At 45.4% G+C, this 18,137-nt stretch overlaps 14 non-coding genes across 14 annotated transcripts; all 14 read right to left on the bottom strand.

The window, feature by feature from the left end:
• Nucleotides 1-272: 272 nt before the first annotated feature.
• On the bottom strand, nucleotides 273-463 carry LOC141182421 (U2 spliceosomal RNA). Its single transcript, XR_012257789.1, has one exon. It is a non-coding gene; the product is annotated as a U2 spliceosomal RNA (small nuclear RNA).
• Nucleotides 464-1,581: 1,118 nt separating this feature from the next.
• Nucleotides 1,582-1,772, bottom strand: LOC141182420 (U2 spliceosomal RNA). The gene has a single exon (XR_012257788.1). It is a non-coding gene; the product is annotated as a U2 spliceosomal RNA (small nuclear RNA).
• Nucleotides 1,773-2,899: 1,127 nt separating this feature from the next.
• Nucleotides 2,900-3,090, bottom strand: LOC141182419 (U2 spliceosomal RNA). The gene has a single exon (XR_012257787.1). It is a non-coding gene; the product is annotated as a U2 spliceosomal RNA (small nuclear RNA).
• Nucleotides 3,091-4,208: 1,118 nt separating this feature from the next.
• Nucleotides 4,209-4,399, bottom strand: LOC141182417 (U2 spliceosomal RNA). The gene has a single exon (XR_012257785.1). It is a non-coding gene; the product is annotated as a U2 spliceosomal RNA (small nuclear RNA).
• A 1,120-nt stretch (nucleotides 4,400-5,519) lies between these two features.
• Nucleotides 5,520-5,710, bottom strand: LOC141182416 (U2 spliceosomal RNA). Its single transcript, XR_012257784.1, has one exon. It is a non-coding gene; the product is annotated as a U2 spliceosomal RNA (small nuclear RNA).
• Nucleotides 5,711-6,830: 1,120 nt separating this feature from the next.
• On the bottom strand, nucleotides 6,831-7,021 carry LOC141182414 (U2 spliceosomal RNA). The gene has a single exon (XR_012257783.1). It is a non-coding gene; the product is annotated as a U2 spliceosomal RNA (small nuclear RNA).
• A 1,121-nt stretch (nucleotides 7,022-8,142) lies between these two features.
• On the bottom strand, nucleotides 8,143-8,333 carry LOC141182413 (U2 spliceosomal RNA). Its single transcript, XR_012257782.1, has one exon. It is a non-coding gene; the product is annotated as a U2 spliceosomal RNA (small nuclear RNA).
• A 1,119-nt stretch (nucleotides 8,334-9,452) lies between these two features.
• Nucleotides 9,453-9,643, bottom strand: LOC141182412 (U2 spliceosomal RNA). Its single transcript, XR_012257781.1, has one exon. It is a non-coding gene; the product is annotated as a U2 spliceosomal RNA (small nuclear RNA).
• A 1,111-nt stretch (nucleotides 9,644-10,754) lies between these two features.
• On the bottom strand, nucleotides 10,755-10,945 carry LOC141182245 (U2 spliceosomal RNA). Its single transcript, XR_012257630.1, has one exon. It is a non-coding gene; the product is annotated as a U2 spliceosomal RNA (small nuclear RNA).
• Nucleotides 10,946-12,057: 1,112 nt separating this feature from the next.
• LOC141182411 (U2 spliceosomal RNA) lies at nucleotides 12,058-12,248 on the bottom strand. Its single transcript, XR_012257780.1, has one exon. It is a non-coding gene; the product is annotated as a U2 spliceosomal RNA (small nuclear RNA).
• Nucleotides 12,249-13,366: 1,118 nt separating this feature from the next.
• Nucleotides 13,367-13,557, bottom strand: LOC141182410 (U2 spliceosomal RNA). The gene has a single exon (XR_012257779.1). It is a non-coding gene; the product is annotated as a U2 spliceosomal RNA (small nuclear RNA).
• Nucleotides 13,558-14,676: 1,119 nt separating this feature from the next.
• Nucleotides 14,677-14,867, bottom strand: LOC141182409 (U2 spliceosomal RNA). The gene has a single exon (XR_012257778.1). It is a non-coding gene; the product is annotated as a U2 spliceosomal RNA (small nuclear RNA).
• Nucleotides 14,868-15,990: 1,123 nt separating this feature from the next.
• LOC141182408 (U2 spliceosomal RNA) lies at nucleotides 15,991-16,181 on the bottom strand. Its single transcript, XR_012257777.1, has one exon. It is a non-coding gene; the product is annotated as a U2 spliceosomal RNA (small nuclear RNA).
• Nucleotides 16,182-17,300: 1,119 nt separating this feature from the next.
• Nucleotides 17,301-17,491, bottom strand: LOC141182407 (U2 spliceosomal RNA). The gene has a single exon (XR_012257776.1). It is a non-coding gene; the product is annotated as a U2 spliceosomal RNA (small nuclear RNA).
• Between the last annotated feature and the right edge of the window lie 646 nt (nucleotides 17,492-18,137).

Genomic DNA, 18,137 nt, shown 5'->3' with positions numbered 1-18,137 from the left:
TGCTTGCCTAATATGTCTGTTTATCCAAAAGGAAGTATAGAGGGAGAGCTAGATAGATAGCATTGCATTACATTACATGGCAATGCAATGCACAGTTGCTGAAGTTGAACCAAAATGAGCTTGTCATCTGGCTTCTGCAACTTTTAACATGAAAAATCCAATGAGGAGAAGAAAAGCAAAGCCAAAGAGTCCATCCCAAAATCCGACAAACAAGCCAAATGAACAAAAAGCATTGAATTCAATTCTTTCTGATTTTAGAAACTGCATTAAAGAAGGGGTGCACCGGTCCTGGAGATACTGCAATACCAGGTCAATGCGTGGAGTGGACAGAGCAAGCTCTTTTTCCATCTCCCTGTTCTAAAAATCCATTTAATATATGGTCCCCAGATAGGGGACGTATCAGATATTAAACTGATAAGAACAGATACTACACTTGATCTTAGCCAAAAGGCCGAGAAGCGATAACCAGAATTGGTTTCCGACTACGGTGCCACCCAAGGATTCTGAAAAGTCCATTTGTGGAGATGGCCACCTGGACTCCCGTTAAGAAGACATGCTGTCAACCTCTAGATCCCTCACATGCCTGCACTTTTCGGCTTGCTGCTGCTGCAATCCACGCGTTTTAGATCTGCATAACTCCACCTCTTTTAGCACAGTACCCTCAACCCCCGGCTGTTCCCACCCGCCTCAACACCGTTGGAAGGGAGGAGAACCAATTAAGGCGGGGGGGGGGTGGAACGAGCAGCTGTCTACCCTTAGCAGGAGGGTTGCTGATTAATTACCTCTCCTGCTGCTGCTGCTGCTGCTGGCTGTCCAGCAGCAGACTGAAGGTGGCTGCTGCTGTGCGCAGGTATATAAAGGCTCAGAGCCTATTATGACACGCACAGCCAGCGTTCCATTGCCACATTCCGTCTACTGCAGGCGGGATACCTGGATGGCTGAATGTCACTGAGAAGCTCACAGAGACCGCCATAAGCAACAGTTTAAAAGAATGCCACAGACTAATCAACCAAACTTTTTGGGTTGGTTTCTCTTTTATAGTCTGCAGCCATTAAATGAAAGAAGTCAGTGTTCCAGCAGAGGGAGACAACGTTTCAGAAAAGGCATTGTAGCAAACCAAAAAAGAAATTTTAAGCGCAGCAGAGTAACCAGCTCACATACCTGTTAGCTCAGGTGAGTTTAAAAGGCTGCTGTTGATAACAAGGGCATTTGCTAAATAGATGGTGTGTGTGCAACAATATACTGAAAGGTCAATTATATTGTGCAGCTTATCTCACCACCTGTAGTTATTTAGGTGAAAGCTCCAAAATGCTTGCCTAATATGTCTGTTTATCCAAAAGGAAGTATAGAGGGAGAGCTAGATAGATAGCATTGCATTACATTACATGGCAATGCAATGCACAGTTGCTGAAGTTGAACCAAAATGAGCTTGTCATCTGGCTTCTGCAACTTTTAACATGAAAAATCCAATGAGGAGAAGAAAAGCAAAGCCAAAGAGTCCATCCCAAAATCCGACAAACAAGCCAAATGAACAAAAAGCATTGAATTCAATTCTTTCTGATTTTAGAAACTGCATTAAAGAAGGGGTGCACCGGTCCTGGAGATACTGCAATACCAGGTCAATGCGTGGAGTGGACAGAGCAAGCTCTTTTTCCATCTCCCTGTTCTAAAAATCCATTTAATATATGGTCCCCAGATAGGGGACGTATCAGATATTAAACTGATAAGAACAGATACTACACTTGATCTTAGCCAAAAGGCCGAGAAGCGATAACCAGAATTGGTTTCCGACTACGGTGCCACCCAAGGATTCTGAAAAGTCCATTTGTGGAGATGGCCACCTGGACTCCCGTTAAGAAGACATGCTGTCAACCTCTAGATCCCTCACATGCCTGCACTTTACGGCTTGCTGCTGCTGCAATCCACGCGTTTTAGATCTGCATAACTCCACCTCTTTTAGCACAGTACCCTAAACCCCCGGCTGTTCCCACCCGCCTCAACACCGTTGGAAGGGAGGAGAACCAATTAAGGCGGGGGGGGGGGGGGGGGGGTGGAACGAGCAGCTGTCTACCCTTAGCAGGAGGGTTGCTGATTAATTACCTCTCCTGCTGCTGCTGCTGCTGCTGGCTGTCCAGCAGCAGACTGAAGGTGGCTGCTGCTGTGCGCAGGTATATAAAGGCTCAGAGCCTATTATGACACGCGCAGCCAGCGTTCCATTGCCACATTCCGTCTACTGCAGGCGGGATACCTGGATGGCTGAATGTCACTGAGAAGCTCACAGAGACCGCCATAAGCAACAGTTTAAAAGAATGCCACAGACTAATCAACCAAACTTTTTGGGTTGGTTTCTCTTTTATAGTCTGCAGGCATTAAATGAAAGAAGTCAGTGTTCCAGCAGAGGGAGACAACGTTTCAGAAAAGGCATTGTAGCAAACCAAAAAAGAAATTTTAAGCGCAGCAGAGTAACCAGCTCACATACCTGTTAGCTCAGGTGAGTTTAAAAGGCTGCTGTTGATAACAAGGGCATTTGCTAAATAGATGGTGTGTGTGCAACAATATACTGAAAGGTCAATTATATTGTGCAGCTTATCTCACCACCTGTAGTTATTTAGGTGAAAGCTCCAAAATGCTTGCCTAATATGTCTGTTTATCCAAAAGGAAGTATAGAGGGAGAGCTAGATAGATAGCATTGCATTACATTACATGGCAATGCAATGCACAGTTGCTGAAGTTGAACCAAAATGAGCTTGTCATCTGGCTTCTGCAACTTTTAACATGAAAAATCCAATGAGGAGAAGAAAAGCAAAGCCAAAGAGTCCATCCCAAAATCCGACAAACAAGCCAAATGAACAAAAAGCATTGAATTCAATTCTTTCTGATTTTAGAAACTGCATTAAAGAAGGGGTGCACCGGTCCTGGAGATACTGCAATACCAGGTCAATGCGTGGAGTGGACAGAGCAAGCTCTTTTTCCATCTCCCTGTTCTAAAAATCCATTTAATATATGGTCCCCAGATAGGGGACGTATCAGATATTAAACTGATAAGAACAGATACTACACTTGATCTTAGCCAAAAGGCCGAGAAGCGATAACCAGAATTGGTTTCCGACTACGGTGCCACCCAAGGATTCTGAAAAGTCCATTTGTGGAGATGGCCACCTGGACTCCCGTTAAGAAGACATGCTGTCAACCTCTAGATCCCTCACATGCCTGCACTTTACGGCTTGCTGCTGCTGCAATCCACGCGTTTTAGATCTGCATAACTCCACCTCTTTTAGCACAGTACCCTAAACCCCCGGCTGTTCCCACCCGCCTCAACACCGTTGGAAGGGAGGAGAACCAATTAAGGCGGGGGGGGGGGGGGGGTGGAACGAGCAGCTGTCTACCCTTAGCAGGAGGGTTGCTGATTAATTACCTCTCCTGCTGCTGCTGCTGGCTGTCCAGCAGCAGACTGAAGGTGGCTGCTGCTGTGCGCAGGTATATAAAGGCTCAGAGCCTATTATGACACGCGCAGCCAGCGTTCCATTGCCACATTCCGTCTACTGCAGGCGGGATACCTGGATGGCTGAATGTCACTGAGAAGCTCACAGAGACCGCCATAAGCAACAGTTTAAAAGAATGCCACAGACTAATCAACCAAACTTTTTGGGTTGGTTTCTCTTTTACAGTCTGCAGGCATTAAATGAAAGAAGTCAGTGTTCCAGCAGAGGGAGACAACGTTTCAGAAAAGGCATTGTAGCAAACCAAAAAAGAAATTTTAAGCGCAGCAGAGTAACCAGCTCACATACCTGTTAGCTCAGGTGAGTTTAAAAGGCTGCTGTTGATAACAAGGGCATTTGCTAAATAGATGGTGTGTGTGCAACAATATACTGAAAGGTCAATTATATTGTGCAGCTTATCTCACCACCTGTAGTTATTTAGGTGAAAGCTCCAAAATGCTTGCCTAATATGTCTGTTTATCCAAAAGGAAGTATAGAGGGAGAGCTAGATAGATAGCATTGCATTACATTACATGGCAATGCAATGCACAGTTGCTGAAGTTGAACCAAAATGAGCTTGTCATCTGGCTTCTGCAACTTTTAACATGAAAAATCCAATGAGGAGAAGAAAAGCAAAGCCAAAGAGTCCATCCCAAAATCCGACAAACAAGCCAAATGAACAAAAAGCATTGAATTCAATTCTTTCTGATTTTAGAAACTGCATTAAAGAAGGGGTGCACCGGTCCTGGAGATACTGCAATACCAGGTCAATGCGTGGAGTGGACAGAGCAAGCTCTTTTTCCATCTCCCTGTTCTAAAAATCCATTTAATATATGGTCCCCAGATAGGGGACGTATCAGATATTAAACTGATAAGAACAGATACTACACTTGATCTTAGCCAAAAGGCCGAGAAGCGATAACCAGAATTGGTTTCCGACTACGGTGCCACCCAAGGATTCTGAAAAGTCCATTTGTGGAGATGGCCACCTGGACTCCCATTAAGAAGACATGCTGTCAACCTCTAGATCCCTCACATGCCTGCACTTTTCGGCTTGCTGCTGCTGCAATCCACGCGTTTTAGATCTGCATAACTCCACCTCTTTTAGCACAGTACCCTCAACCCCCGGCTGTTCCCACCCGCCTCAACACCGTTGGAAGGGAGGAGAACCAATTAAGGCGGGGGGGGGGGTGGGTGGAACGAGCAGCTGTCTACCCTTAGCAGGAGGGTTGCTGATTAATTACCTCTCCTGCTGCTGCTGCTGCTGGCTGTCCAGCAGCAGACTGAAGGTGGCTGCTGCTGTGCGCAGGTATATAAAGGCTCAGAGCCTATTATGACACGCGCAGCCAGCGTTCCATTGCCACATTCCGTCTACTGCAGGCGGGATACCTGGATGGCTGAATGTCACTGAGAAGCTCACAGAGACCGCCATAAGCAACAGTTTAAAAGAATGCCACAGACTAATCAACCAAACTTTTTGGGTTGGTTTCTCTTTTATAGTCTGCAGGCATTAAATGAAAGAAGTCAGTGTTCCAGCAGAGGGAGACAACGTTTCAGAAAAGGCATTGTAGCAAACCAAAAAAGAAATTTTAAGCGCAGCAGAGTAACCAGCTCACATACCTGTTAGCTCAGGTGAGTTTAAAAGGCTGCTGTTGATAACAAGGGCATTTGCTAAATAGATGGTGTGTGTGCAACAATATACTGAAAGGTCAATTATATTGTGCAGCTTATCTCACCACCTGTAGTTATTTAGGTGAAAGCTCCAAAATGCTTGCCTAATATATCTGTTTATCCAAAAGGAAGTATAGAGGGAGAGCTAGATAGATAGCATTGCATTACATTACATGGCAATGCAATGCACAGTTGCTGAAGTTGAACCAAAATGAGCTTGTCATCTGGCTTCTGCAACTTTTAACATGAAAAATCCAATGAGGAGAAGAAAAGCAAAGCCAAAGAGTCCATCCCAAAATCCGACAAACAAGCCAAATGAACAAAAAGCATTGAATTCAATTCTTTCTGATTTTAGAAACTGCATTAAAGAAGGGGTGCACCGGTCCTGGAGATACTGCAATACCAGGTCAATGCGTGGAGTGGACAGAGCAAGCTCTTTTTCCATCTCCCTGTTCTAAAAATCCATTTAATATATGGTCCCCAGATAGGGGACGTATCAGATATTAAACTGATAAGAACAGATACTACACTTGATCTTAGCCAAAAGGCCGAGAAGCGATAACCAGAATTGGTTTCCGACTACGGTGCCACCCAAGGATTCTGAAAAGTCCATTTGTGGAGATGGCCACCTGGACTCCCGTTAAGAAGACATGCTGTCAACCTCTAGATCCGTCACATGCCTGCACTTTTCGGCTTGCTGCTGCTGCAATCCACGCGTTTTAGATCTGCATAACTCCACCTCTTTTAGCACAGTACCCTAAACCCCCGGCTGTTCCCACCCGCCTCAACACCGTTGGAAGGGAGGAGAACCAATTAAGGCGGGGGGGGGGGGTGGAACGAGCAGCTGTCTACCCTTAGCAGGAGGGTTGCTGATTAATTACCTCTCCTGCTGCTGCTGCTGCTGCTGGCTGTCCAGCAGCAGACTGAAGGTGGCTGCTGCTGTGCGCAGGTATATAAAGGCTCAGAGCCTATTATGACACGCGCAGCCAGCGTTCCATTGCCACATTCCGTCTACTGCAGGCGGGATACCTGGATGGCTGAATGTCACTGAGAAGCTCACAGAGACCGCCATAAGCAACAGTTTAAAAGAATGCCACAGACTAATCAACCAAACTTTTTGGGTTGGTTTCTCTTTTATAGTCTGCAGGCATTAAATGAAAGAAGTCAGTGTTCCAGCAGAGGGAGACAACGTTTCAGAAAAGGCATTGTAGCAAACCAAAAAAGAAATTTTAAGCGCAGCAGAGTAACCAGCTCACATACCTGTTAGCTCAGGTGAGTTTAAAAGGCTGCTGTTGATAACAAGGGCATTTGCTAAATAGATGGTGTGTGTGCAACAATATACTGAAAGGTCAATTATATTGTGCAGCTTATCTCACCACCTGTAGTTATTTAGGTGAAAGCTCCAAAATGCTTGCCTAATATGTCTGTTTATCCAAAAGGAAGTATAGAGGGAGAGCTAGATAGATAGCATTGCATTACATTACATGGCAATGCAATGCACAGTTGCTGAAGTTGAACCAAAATGAGCTTGTCATCTGGCTTCTGCAACTTTTAACATGAAAAATCCAATGAGGAGAAGAAAAGCAAAGCCAAAGAGTCCATCCCAAAATCCGACAAACAAGCCAAATGAACAAAAAGCATTGAATTCAATTCTTTCTGATTTTAGAAACTGCATTAAAGAAGGGGTGCACCGGTCCTGGAGATACTGCAATACCAGGTCAATGCGTGGAGTGGACAGAGCAAGCTCTTTTTCCATCTCCCTGTTCTAAAAATCCATTTAATATATGGTCCCCAGATAGGGGACGTATCAGATATTAAACTGATAAGAACAGATACTACACTTGATCTTAGCCAAAAGGCCGAGAAGCGATAACCAGAATTGGTTTCCGACTACGGTGCCACCCAAGGATTCTGAAAAGTCCATTTGTGGAGATGGCCACCTGGACTCCCGTTAAGAAGACATGCTGTCAACCTCTAGATCCCTCACATGCCTGCACTTTACGGCTTGCTGCTGCTGCAATCCACGCGTTTTAGATCTGCATAACTCCACCTCTTTTAGCACAGTACCCTAAACCCCCGGCTGTTCCCACCCGCCTCAACACCGTTGGAAGGGAGGAGAACCAATTAAGGCGGGGGGGGGGGGGTGGAACGAGCAGCTGTCTACCCTTAGCAGGAGGGTTGCTGATTAATTACCTCTCCTGCTGCTGCTGCTGCTGCTGGCTGTCCAGCAGCAGACTGAAGGTGGCTGCTGCTGTGCGCAGGTATATAAAGGCTCAGAGCCTATTATGACACGCGCAGCCAGCGTTCCATTGCCACATTCCGTCTACTGCAGGCGGGATACCTGGATGGCTGAATGTCACTGAGAAGCTCACAGAGACCGCCATAAGCAACAGTTTAAAAGAATGCCACAGACTAATCAACCAAACTTTTTGGGTTGGTTTCTCTTTTATAGTCTGCAGGCATTAAATGAAAGAAGTCAGTGTTCCAGCAGAGGGAGACAACGTTTCAGAAAAGGCATTGTAGCAAACCAAAAAAGAAATTTTAAGCGCAGCAGAGTAACCAGCTCACATACCTGTTAGCTCAGGTGAGTTTAAAAGGCTGCTGTTGATAACAAGGGCATTTGCTAAATAGATGGTGTGTGTGCAACAATATACTGAAAGGTCAATTATATTGTGCAGCTTATCTCACCACCTGTAGTTATTTAGGTGAAAGCTCCAAAATGCTTGCCTAATATGTCTGTTTATCCAAAAGGAAGTATAGAGGGAGAGCTAGATAGATAGCATTGCATTACATTACATGGCAATGCAATGCACAGTTGCTGAAGTTGAACCAAAATGAGCTTGTCATCTGGCTTCTGCAACTTTTAACATGAAAAATCCAATGAGGAGAAGAAAAGCAAAGCCAAAGAGTCCATCCCAAAATCCGACAAACAAGCCAAATGAACAAAAAGCATTGAATTCAATTCTTTCTGATTTTAGAAACTGCATTAAAGAAGGGGTGCACCGGTCCTGGAGATACTGCAATACCAGGTCAATGCGTGGAGTGGACAGAGCAAGCTCTTTTTCCATCTCCCTGTTCTAAAAATCCATTTAATATATGGTCCCCAGATAGGGGACGTATCAGATATTAAACTGATAAGAACAGATACTACACTTGATCTTAGCCAAAAGGCCGAGAAGCGATAACCAGAATTGGTTTCCGACTACGGTGCCACCCAAGGATTCTGAAAAGTCCATTTGTGGAGATGGCCACCTGGACTCCCATTAAGAAGACATGCTGTCAACCTCTAGATCCCTCACATGCCTGCACTTTTCGGCTTGCTGCTGCTGCAATCCACGCGTTTTAGATCTGCATAACTCCACCTCTTTTAGCACAGTACCCTCAACCCCCGGCTGTTCCCACCCGCCTCAACACCGTTGGAAGGGAGGAGAACCAATTAAGGCGGGGGGGGGGTGGGTGGAACGAGCAGCTGTCTACCCTTAGCAGGAGGGTTGCTGATTAATTACCTCTCCTGCTGCTGCTGCTGCTGGCTGTCCAGCAGCAGACTGAAGGTGGCTGCTGCTGTGCGCAGGTATATAAAGGCTCAGAGCCTATTATGACACGCGCAGCCAGCGTTCCATTGCCACATTCCGTCTACTGCAGGCGGGATACCTGGATGGCTGAATGTCACTGAGAAGCTCACAGAGACCGCCATAAGCAACAGTTTAAAAGAATGCCACAGACTAATCAACCAAACTTTTTGGGTTGGTTTCTCTTTTATAGTCTGCAGGCATTAAATGAAAGAAGTCAGTGTTCCAGCAGAGGGAGACAACGTTTCAGAAAAGGCATTGTAGCAAACCAAAAAAGAAATTTTAAGCGCAGCAGAGTAACCAGCTCACATACCTGTTAGCTCAGGTGAGTTTAAAAGGCTGCTGTTGATAACAAGGGCATTTGCTAAATAGATGGTGTGTGTGCAACAATATACTGAAAGGTCAATTATATTGTGCAGCTTATCTCACCACCTGTAGTTATTTAGGTGAAAGCTCCAAAATGCTTGCCTAATATATCTGTTTATCCAAAAGGAAGTATAGAGGGAGAGCTAGATAGATAGCATTGCATTACATTACATGGCAATGCAATGCACAGTTGCTGAAGTTGAACCAAAATGAGCTTGTCATCTGGCTTCTGCAACTTTTAACATGAAAAATCCAATGAGGAGAAGAAAAGCAAAGCCAAAGAGTCCATCCCAAAATCCGACAAACAAGCCAAATGAACAAAAAGCATTGAATTCAATTCTTTCTGATTTTAGAAACTGCATTAAAGAAGGGGTGCACCGGTCCTGGAGATACTGCAATACCAGGTCAATGCGTGGAGTGGACAGAGCAAGCTCTTTTTCCATCTCCCTGTTCTAAAAATCCATTTAATATATGGTCCCCAGATAGGGGACGTATCAGATATTAAACTGATAAGAACAGATACTACACTTGATCTTAGCCAAAAGGCCGAGAAGCGATAACCAGAATTGGTTTCCGACTACGGTGCCACCCAAGGATTCTGAAAAGTCCATTTGTGGAGATGGCCACCTGGACTCCCGTTAAGAAGACATGCTGTCAACCTCTAGATCCCTCACATGCCTGCACTTTTCGGCTTGCTGCTGCTGCAATCCACGCGTTTTAGATCTGCATAACTCCACCTCTTTTAGCACAGTACCCTCAACCCCCGGCTGTTCCCACCCGCCTCAACACCGTTGGAAGGGAGGAGAACCAATTAAGGCGGGGGGGGGGGGTGGAACGAGCAGCTGTCTACCCTTAGCAGGAGGGTTGCTGATTAATTACCTCTCCTGCTGCTGCTGGCTGTCCAGCAGCAGACTGAAGGTGGCTGCTGCTGTGCGCAGGTATATAAAGGCTCAGAGCCTATTATGACACGCGCAGCCAGCGTTCCATTGCCACATTCCGTCTACTGCAGGCGGGATACCTGGATGGCTGAATGTCACTGAGAAGCTCACAGAGTCCGCCATAAGCAACAGTTTAAAAGAATGCCACAGACTAATCAACCAAACTTTTTGGGTTGGTTTCTCTTTTACAGTCTGCAGGCATTAAAAGAAAGAAGTCAGTGTTCCAGCAGAGGGAGACAACGTTTCAGAAAAGGCATTGTAGCAAACCAAAAAAGAAATTTTAAGCGCAGTAGAGTAACCAGCTCACATACCTGTTAGCTCAGGTGAGTTTAAAAGGCTGCTGTTGATAACAAGGGCATTTGCTAAATAGATGGTGTGTGTGCAACAATATACTGAAAGGTCAATTATATTGTGCAGCTTATCTCACCACCTGTAGTTATTTAGGTGAAAGCTCCAAAATGCTTGCCTAATATGTCTGTTTATCCAAAAGGAAGTATAGAGGGAGAGCTAGATAGATAGCATTGCATTACATTACATGGCAATGCAATGCACAGTTGCTGAAGTTGAACCAAAATGAGCTTGTCATCTGGCTTCTGCAACTTTTAACATGAAAAATCCAATGAGGAGAAGAAAAGCAAAGCCAAAGAGTCCATCCCAAAATCCGACAAACAAGCCAAATGAACAAAAAGCATTGAATTCAATTCTTTCTGATTTTAGAAACTGCATTAAAGAAGGGGTGCACCGCTCCTGGAGATACTGCAATACCAGGTCAATGCGTGGAGTGGACAGAGCAAGCTCTTTTTCCATCTCCCTGTTCTAAAAATCCATTTAATATATGGTCCCCAGATAGGGGACGTATCAGATATTAAACTGATAAGAACAGATACTACACTTGATCTTAGCCAAAAGGCCGAGAAGCGATAACCAGAATTGGTTTCCGACTACGGTGCCACCCAAGGATTCTGAAAAGTCCATTTGTGGAGATGGCCACCTGGACTCCCGTTAAGAAGACATGCTGTCAACCTCTAGATCCCTCACATGCCTGCACTTTTCGGCTTGCTGCTGCTGCAATCCACGCGTTTTAGATCTGCATAACTCCACCTCTTTTAGCACAGTACCCTCAACCCCCGGCTGTTCCCACCCGCCTCAACACCGTTGGAAGGGAGGAGAACCAATTAAGGCGGGGGGGGGGTGGAACGAGCAGCTGTCTACCCTTAGCAGGAGGGTTGCTGATTAATTACCTCTCCTGCTGCTGCTGCTGGCTGTCCAGTAGCAGGCTGAAGGTGGCTGCTGCTGTGCGCAGGTATATAAAGACTCAGAGCCTATTATGACACGCGCAACCAGCGTTCCATTGCCACATTCCGTCTACTGCAGGTGGGATACCTGGATGGCTGAATGTCACTGAGAAGCTCACAGAGACCGCCATAAGCAACAGTTTAAAAGAATGCCACAGACTAATCAACCAAACTTTTTGGGTTGGTTTCTCTTTTGTAGTCTGCAGGCATTAAATGAAAGAAGTCAGTGTTCCAGCAGAGGGAGACAACGTTTCAGAAAAGGCATTGTAGCAAACCAAAAAAGAAATTTTAAGCGCAGCAGAGTAACCAGCTCACATACCTGTTAGCTCAGGTGAGTTTAAAAGGCTGCTGTTGATAACAAGGGCATTTGCTAAATAGATGGTGTGTGTGCAACAATAGACTGAAAGGTCAATTATATTGTGCAGCTTATCTCACCACCTGTAGTTATTTAGGTGAAAGCTCCAAAATGCTTGCCTAATATGTCTGTTTATCCAAAAGGAAGTATAGAGGGAGAGCTAGATAGATAGCATTGCATTACATTACATGGCAATGCAATGCACACTTGCTGAAGTTGAACCAAAATGAGCTTGTCATCTGGCTTCTGCAACTTTTAACATGAAAAATCCAATGAGGAGAAGAAAAGCAAAGCCAAAGAGTCCATCCCAAAATCCGACAAACAAGCCAAATGAACAAAAAGCATTGAATTCAATTCTTTCTGATTTTAGAAACTGCATTAAAGAAGGGGTGCACCGGTCCTGGAGATACTGCAATACCAGGTCAATGCGTGGAGTGGACAGAGCAAGCTCTTTTTCCATCTCCCTGTTCTAAAAATCCATTTAATATATGGTCCCCAGATAGGGGACGTATCAGATATTAAACTGATAAGAACAGATACTACACTTGATCTTAGCCAAAAGGCCGAGAAGCGATAACCAGAATTGGTTTCCGACTACGGTGCCACCCAAGGATTCTGAAAAGTCCATTTGTGGAGATGGCCACCTGGACTCCCGTTAAGAAGACATGCTATCAACCTCTAGATCCCTCACATGCCTGCACTTTTCGGCTTGCTGCTGCTGCAATCCACGCGTTTTAGATCTGCATAACTCCACCTCTTTTAGCACAGTACCCTCAACCCCCGGCTGTTCCCACCCGCCTCAACACCGTTGGAAGGGAGGAGAACCAATTAAGGCGGGGGGGGGGTGGAACGAGCAGCTGTCTACCCTTAGCAGGAGGGTTGCTGATTAATTACCTCTCCTGCTGCTGCTGCTGCTGCTGGCTGTGCAGTAGCAGGCTGAAGGTGGCTGCTGCTGTGCGCAGGTATATAAAGACTCAGAGCCTATTATGACACGCGCAGCCAGCGTTCCATTGCCACATTCCGTCTACTGCAGGTGGGATACCTGGATGGCTGAATGTCACTGAGAAGCTCACAGAGACCGCCATAAGCAACAGTTTAAAAGAATGCCACAGACTAATCAACCAAACTTTTTGGGTTGGTTTCTCTTTTATAGTCTGCAGGCATTAAATGAAAGAAGTCAGTGTTCCAGCAGAGGGAGACAACGTTTCAGAAAAGGCATTGTAGCAAACCAAAAAAGAAATTTTAAGCGCAGCAGAGTAACCAGCTCACATACCTGTTAGCTCAGGTGAGTTTAAAAGGCTGCTGTTGATAACAAGGGCATTTGCTAAATAGATGGTGTGTGTGCAACAATAGACTGAAAGGTCAATTATATTGTGCAGCTTATCTCACCACCTGTAGTTATTTAGGTGAAAGCTCCAAAATGCTTGCCTAATATGTCTGTTTATCCAAAAGGAAGTATAGAGGGAGAGCTAGATAGATAGCATTGCATTACATTACATGGCAATGCAATGCACAGTTGCTGAAGTTGAACCAAAATGAGCTTGTCATCTGGCTTCTGCAACTTTTAACATGAAAAATCCAATGAGGAGAAGAAAAGCAAAGCCAAAGAGTCCATCCCAAAATCCGACAAACAAGCCAAATGAACAAAAAGTTTTGAATTCAATTCTTTCTGATTTTAGAAACTGCATTAAAGAAGGGGTGCACCGGTCCTGGAGATACTGCAATACCAGGTCAATGCGTGGAGTGGACAGAGCAAGCTCTTTTTCCATCTCCCTGTTCTAAAAATCCATTTAATATATGGTCCCCAGATAGGGGACGTATCAGATATTAAACTGATAAGAACAGATACTACACTTGATCTTAGCCAAAAGGCCGAGAAGCGATAACCAGAATTGGTTTCCGACTACGGTGCCACCCAAGGATTCTGAAAAGTCCATTTGTGGAGATGGCCACCTGGACTCCCGTTAAGAAGACATGCTGTCAACCTCTAGATCCCTCACATGCCTGCACTTTTCGGCTTGCTGCTGCTGCAATCCACGCGTTTTAGATCTGCATAACTCCACCTCTTTTAGCACAGTACCCTCAACCCCCGGCTGTTCCCACCCGCCTCAACACCGTTGGAAGGGAGGAGAACCAATTAAGGCGGGGGGGGGGGTGGAACGAGCAGCTGTCTACCCTTAGCAGGAGGGTTGCTGATTAATTACCTCTCCTGCTGCTGCTGCTGCTGCTGGCTGTCCAGCAGCAGACTGAAGGTGGCTGCTGCTGTGCGCAGGTATATAAAGGCTCAGAGCCTATTATGACACGCGCAGCCAGCGTTCCATTGCCACATTCCGTCTACTGCAGGCGGGATACCTGGATGGCTGAATGTCACTGAGAAGCTCACAGAGACCGCCATAAGCAACAGTTTAAAAGAATGCCACAGACTAATCAACCAAACTTTTTGGGTTGGTTTCTCTTTTATAGTCTGCAGGCATTAAATGAAAGAAGTCAGTGTTCCAGCAGAGGGAGACAACGTTTCAGAAAAGGCATTGTAGCAAACCAAAAAAGAAATTTTAAGCGCAGCAGAGTAACCAGCTCACATACCTGTTAGCTCAGGTGAGTTTAAAAGGCTGCTGTTGATAACAAGGGCATTTGCTAAATAGATGGTGTGTGTGCAACAATATACTGAAAGGTCAATTATATTGTGCAGCTTATCTCACCACCTGTAGTTATTTAGGTGAAAGCTCCAAAATGCTTGCCTAATATGTCTGTTTATCCAAAAGGAAGTATAGAGGGAGAGCTAGATAGATAGCATTGCATTACATTACATGGCAATGCAATGCACAGTTGCTGAAGTTGAACCAAAATGAGCTTGTCATCTGGCTTCTGCAACTTTTAACATGAAAAATCCAATGAGGAGAAGAAAAGCAAAGCCAAAGAGTCCATCCCAAAATCCGACAAACAAGCCAAATGAACAAAAAGCATTGAATTCAATTCTTTCTGATTTTAGAAACTGCATTAAAGAAGGGGTGCACCGGTCCTGGAGATACTGCAATACCAGGTCAATGCGTGGAGTGGACAGAGCAAGCTCTTTTTCCATCTCCCTGTTCTAAAAATCCATTTAATATATGGTCCCCAGATAGGGGACGTATCAGATATTAAACTGATAAGAACAGATACTACACTTGATCTTAGCCAAAAGGCCGAGAAGCGATAACCAGAATTGGTTTCCGACTACGGTGCCACCCAAGGATTCTGAAAAGTCCATTTGTGGAGATGGCCACCTGGACTCCCGTTAAGAAGACATGCTGTCAACCTCTAGATCCCTCACATGCCTGCACTTTTCGGCTTGCTGCTGCTGCAATCCACGCGTTTTAGATCTGCATAACTCCACCTCTTTTAGCACAGTACCCTCAACCCCCGGCTGTTCCCACCCGCCTCAACACCGTTGGAAGGGAGGAGAACCAATTAAGGCGGGGGGTGGGGGGGGTGGAACGAGCAGCTGTCTACCCTTAGCAGGAGGGTTGCTGATTAATTACCTCTCCTGCTGCTGCTGCTGCTGCTGGCTGTCCAGCAGCAGACTGAAGGTGGCTGCTGCTGTGCGCAGGTATATAAAGGCTCAGAGCCTATTATGACACGCGCAGCCAGCGTTCCATTGCCACATTCCGTCTACTGCAGGCGGGATACCTGGATGGCTGAATGTCACTGAGAAGCTCACAGAGACCGCCATAAGCAACAGTTTAAAAGAATGCCACAGACTAATCAACCAAACTTTTTGGGTTGGTTTCTCTTTTATAGTCTGCAGGCATTAAATGAAAGAAGTCAGTGTTCCAGCAGAGGGAGACAACGTTTCAGAAAAGGCATTGTAGCAAACCAAAAAAGAAATTTTAAGCGCAGCAGAGTAACCAGCTCACATACCTGTTAGCTCAGGTGAGTTTAAAAGGCTGCTGTTGATAACAAGGGCATTTGCTAAATAGATGGTGTGTGTGCAACAATATACTGAAAGGTCAATTATATTGTGCAGCTTATCTTACCACCTGTAGTTATTTAGGTGAAAGCTCCAAAATGCTTGCCTAATATGTCTGTTTATCCAAAAGGAAGTATAGAGGGAGAGCTAGATAGATAGCATTGCATTACATTACATGGCAATGCAATGCACAGTTGCTGAAGTTGAACCAAAATGAGCTTGTCATCTGGCTTCTGCAACTTTTAACATGAAAAATCCAATGAGGAGAAGAAAAGCAAAGCCAAAGAGTCCATCCCAAAATCCGACAAACAAGCCAAATGAACAAAAAGCATTGAATTCAATTCTTTCTGATTTTAGAAACTGCATTAAAGAAGGGGTGCACCGGTCCTGGAGATACTGCAATACCAGGTCAATGCGTGGAGTGGACAGAGCAAGCTCTTTTTCCATCTCCCTGTTCTAAAAATCCATTTAATATATGGTCCCCAGATAGGGGACGTATCAGATATTAAACTGATAAGAACAGATACTACACTTGATCTTAGCCAAAAGGCCGAGAAGCGATAACCAGAATTGGTTTCCGACTACGGTGCCACCCAAGGATTCTGAAAAGTCCATTTGTGGAGATGGCCACCTGGACTCCCGTTAAGAAGACATGCTGTCAACCTCTAGATCCCTCACATGCCTGCACTTTTCGGCTTGCTGCTGCTGCAATCCACGCGTTTTAGATCTGCATAACTCCACCTCTTTTAGCACAGTACCCTCAACCCCCGGCTGTTCCCACCCGCCTCAACACCGTTGGAAGGGAGGAGAACCAATTAAGGCGGGGGGGGGGGTGGAACGAGCAGCTGTCTACCCTTAGCAGGAGGGTTGCTGATTAATTACCTCTCCTGCTGCTGCTGCTGCTGCTGGCTGTCCAGCAGCAGACTGAAGGTGGCTGCTGCTGTGCGCAGGTATATAAAGTCTCAGAGCCTATTATGACACGCGCAGCCAGCGTTCCATTGCCACATTCCGTCTACTGCAGGCGGGATACCTGGATGGCTGAATGTCACTGAGAAGCTCACAGAGACCGCCATAAGCAACAGTTTAAAAGAATGCCACAGACTAATCAACCAAACTTTTTGGGTTGGTTCCTCTTTTATAGTCTGCAGGCATTAAATGAAAGAAGTCAGTGTTCCAGCAGAGGGAGACAACGTTTCAGAAAAGGCATTGTAGCAAACCAAAAAAGAAATTTTAAGCGCAGCAGAGTAACCAGCTCACATACCTGTTAGCTCAGATGAGTTTAAAAGGCTGCTGTTGATAACAAGGGCATTTGCTAAATAGATGGTGTGTGTGCAACAATATACTGAAAGGTCAATTATATTGTGCAGCTTATCTCACCACCTGTAGTTATTTAGGTGAAAGCTCCAAAATGCTTGCCTAATATGTCTGTTTATCCAAAAGGAAGTATAGAGGGAGAGCTAGATAGATAGCATTGCATTACATTACATGGCAATGCAATGCACAGTTGCTGAAGTTGAACCAAAATGAGCTTGTCATCTGGCTTCTGCAACTTTTAACATGAAAAATCCAATGAGGAGAAGAAAAGCAAAGCCAAAGAGTCCATCCCAAAATCCGACAAACAAGCCAAATGAACAAAAAGCATTGAATTCAATTCTTTCTGATTTTAGAAACTGCATTAAAGAAGGGGTGCACCGGTCCTGGAGATACTGCAATACCAGGTCAATGCGTGGAGTGGACAGAGCAAGCTCTTTTTCCATCTCCCTGTTCTAAAAATCCATTTAATATATGGTCCCCAGATAGGGGACGTATCAGATATTAAACTGATAAGAACAGATACTACACTTGATCTTAGCCAAAAGGCCGAGAAGCGATAACCAGAATTGGTTTCCGACTACGGTGCCACCCAAGGATTCTGAAAAGTCCATTTGTGGAGATGGCCACCTGGACTCCCGTTAAGAAGACATGCTGTCAACCTCTAGATCCCTCACATGCCTGCACTTTTCGGCTTGCTGCTGCTGCAATCCACGCGTTTTAGATCTGCATAACTCCACCTCTTTTAGCACAGTACCCTCAACCCCCGGCTGTTCCCACCCGCCTCAACACCGTTGGAAGGGAGGAGAACCAATTAAGGCGGGGGGGGGAGGTGGAACGAGCAGCTGTCTACCCTTAGCAGGAGGGTTGCTGATTAATTACCTCTCCTGCTGCTGCTGCTGCTGGCTGTCCAGCAGCAGACTGAAGGTGGCTGCTGCTGTGCGCAGGTATATAAAGGCTCAGAGCCTATTATGACACGCGCAGCCAGCGTTCCATTGCCACATTCCGTCTACTGCAGGCGGGATACCTGGATGGCTGAATGTCACTGAGAAGCTCACAGAGACCGCCATAAGCAACAGTTTAAAAGAATGCCACAGACTAATCAACCAAACTTTTTGGGTTGGTTTCTCTTTTATAGTCTGCAGGCATTAAATGAAAGAAGTCAGTGTTCCAGCAGAGGGAGACAACGTTTCAGAAAAGGCATTGT

The sequence above is a fragment of the Phyllobates terribilis genome, unplaced genomic scaffold, assembly GCF_046119375.1.
Source record: "Phyllobates terribilis strain yellow unplaced genomic scaffold, ASM4611937v1 Scaffold_34__1_contigs__length_13252353, whole genome shotgun sequence".
Lineage (NCBI taxonomy): Eukaryota > Metazoa > Chordata > Amphibia > Anura > Dendrobatidae > Phyllobates > Phyllobates terribilis.
This window is presented reverse-complemented; position numbering and strand designations above follow the sequence as displayed.